Source organism: Equus quagga, chromosome 15 (assembly GCF_021613505.1).
Source record: "Equus quagga isolate Etosha38 chromosome 15, UCLA_HA_Equagga_1.0, whole genome shotgun sequence".
Taxonomy (NCBI): domain Eukaryota; kingdom Metazoa; phylum Chordata; class Mammalia; order Perissodactyla; family Equidae; genus Equus; species Equus quagga.
The window spans coordinates 37,634,052-37,636,852 of NC_060281.1; the positions used below are offsets into that span (position 1 = coordinate 37,634,052).

Below are 2,801 nucleotides of genomic sequence, written 5' to 3' on the forward strand. Positions count from 1 at the left end.
ATTCAGCGCTAAAGAGAAATGAGCTATGAAACCATGAAAAGACATGAAGGAAACTTAAATGCATATTACTAAGCAAAAGAAGCCAATCTCAAAGGCTACACACTGTATGAGCCCAACTATCTGACATTTTGGAAAAGGCAAAACTATGGAGACAGTAGAAAGATCAGTGATTGCCAGGGGGTAAGAGGAAGGGACAGATGAACAGGCCAGCACAGATTTCTAGGGCAGGGAAACCACCCTATATGATACTATAATGATAGATTTCATTATACATTTGTCCAGACCCATAGAACATACAATACCAAGGGTGAACCCTAATGTAAACTAAGGACTCTGGGTGATAAGATGTGTCAGTGTAGATTTGTCAGTTGTACCAAATGTACCACTCTAGGGAGAGATGTTGATAATCAGGGAGGTTGTGTGTGTGGGGGGGGGGGGGGCAGGGAACATATGGGAAATGTCTGTACCTTTTGCTCAATGCTTCTATGAACCTAAAACTGCTCTAAAAAAGTAGAATCTATTAAAAGAAATAGTAAATGCGTGTATGAAAAAAGAGGAAAGGTCTATGTTTGCGGATTTTACCAAAGGAAATAAAGCTTTGAATTTTAAGCTAGGCGGAGAATAGATTTAGAGAGCCAAGCCTGGGAGCTGTATGGAGAGTAGCGAAGAACAGATATTAAGGGCCTAAACTAGGGACCCATAAAGAACAGAGGGAAAGGATATTTCACAGAGTTTGAGGTAAACTCAACAGAAGTTGGCAATCATTTTGATGCTGGGTGAGGAGGTGGAAAGGAATTCTGAGGGATGTAGGAGGACGAATTCCAGTGATTCCGTCGTCATGTCAAAACGTCAAGAAGTAAAAGTCAAGTTTGGTCAGCGCCAAGATGTTTGGGATTTTTCTTATTGTGGTCACGGTTTCAGTATAAGGCTCATAGAACTTAAAAATTTCTGGACTGAATAGCTCCTAACCTCAGAGTGGTGGTTGTTTTGCATCACTTTTAAAATGCAATTGTAGACAATGACTCAGTAACAAGCCTGACTAGAGAGAAGACCATACTTTTAGGAGCTAACGCTGATGAATACAGGAAACTCAGGTTGGGTTTACAGAGCCACACCTTCCAGCAAGGCGTTTCCGTAGTGTAGTGGTTATCACGTTCGCCTCACACGCGAAAGGTCCCCGGTTCGAAACCGGGCGGAAACAAGCCAAAGAGCTGCCAGCTTTTTCTCTTTCTCATCAATTAATGTCGTGTGTTTTACGTAGACGCCTTTTACCTTCCCAGCCCAGCGCATTCTATCGCTAACATGAATGCTATCCAGCGCGCAGCCTTGCGGTATTGAATACAGTCTTATCTCTTGCTACGAGGATCCCCGAAGACAACAGGAGGCAAGAACATGATGGGAAGAGGAGCCGTCTATCTCCTCTGTCACCAGGCCAGGTGACATTTAATAGGACCTGGAAGAAAAAGGAGTTGTTTGAGAAAAGAATAACATGAGCCAGGAAAGAAACATTGCGGTTGGAGAGAAGATTCTTTTACAAAGTCCTAACCTGAAGAATATTTTTTATAGTGTAACATTTCCCTATTTAGTACCTTTAAGTTCTCATGTCTTCTAGAATTACTTGATATCATTGACCATCACTTTAGATTCCACTCTATTTTTAAGTGTCCTTTAAAATCCAGGCTTTTGGCAAATAATTGCACTCTCAGACAGGGCCAGCTTTACAGATATGCAAGCTATGCGTTTGCAGGAGGCCAGGCACTTGATTTAATGCTTTGCTTTTGCTGGTTTGAAATTCTCAATAATTTCTAAACAAAAGGCTCTGCATTTTCATTTTGCACAGGGCCCAGAAATTATGTAACACATTCTTCTCCCAAATGCTCAGAAAAGGAGCAATCATCCAATTTCCTCATTCCTTAGAGGCAGAAACAACAAGCTAAGAGCAATGCCAGCCTTTGCCTGACAAGGAATGTGGTGCACATTACCAAGGTGAGGGGGCGCATTTGTAGAATATAATACTTTGAAGACACGTCCTAGAACATCAAAAGAAAAAGATTGGCTAAAATATGAAAACTTTATTTCAGGGTTTGATGAATTTTTTCCAGCCTTTATTTTAATCCAAGAAATGATCCAGGACTTCAGGTCTCAATTGCCTCCAGTGTCTTGTTAGGTTTTTTGCTTTGTTTTGATTTGGTGTGTTTCTTCACTTATCATCCTTCTTGCTCTCTTTCAAGATGTTATCATGTTACTCCACTTTCCAAAATATTCAATGATGTCTAGAGTTCAGACTCATGCAAGAAGGAGGAATGGTTATCACGGCGCTCAATTTATACAATATGCATATCCTATCTTTTTCTTGCCTTCTTTTAGACTTGTATTAAAAGCAAAAATGTTAAGGGAGACTGCAAGTTTCTTAACAAATGTGGAAAGTAGCTATAAAAATTTTAAAATAGAAAATTATAGTTCAACTCTAGGTTATAGCATAGACTTTGCTAATTCGAGGTGAATAATTTCTTAACTCCCTTTTCTACTCTCCTGGGCAAAGTGCCTCAAACATCAAGACTCAGCGTCTGAGGCTTCAATTAGGTATAAATCCAAGTTGTCTTAACCAGTGACAAGAATTTTCCTTCAAGGACTTCACCTTATAAAACCACAAGGAGAAAGGCCCCGCTGGGATTCGAACCCAGGATCTCCTGTTTACTAGACAGGCGCTTTAACCAACTAAGCCACGAAGCCCCATGCCTCATACCTCCTAGTCACATATTATTTTACAAAATTTCACACCTCAATCTGTTAACATTTTT

At 40.3% G+C, this 2,801-nt stretch overlaps 2 non-coding genes across 2 annotated transcripts; one reads left to right on the forward strand and one right to left on the reverse strand.

The window, feature by feature from the left end:
• The first annotated feature begins 1,128 nt into the window (after positions 1 to 1,128).
• TRNAV-CAC (transfer RNA valine (anticodon CAC)) lies at positions 1,129 to 1,201 on the forward strand. Its single transcript has one exon. It is a non-coding gene; the product is annotated as a tRNA-Val (tRNA).
• A 1,458-nt stretch (positions 1,202 to 2,659) lies between these two features.
• TRNAT-AGU (transfer RNA threonine (anticodon AGU)) lies at positions 2,660 to 2,733 on the reverse strand. Its single transcript has one exon. It is a non-coding gene; the product is annotated as a tRNA-Thr (tRNA).
• Between the last annotated feature and the right edge of the window lie 68 nt (positions 2,734 to 2,801).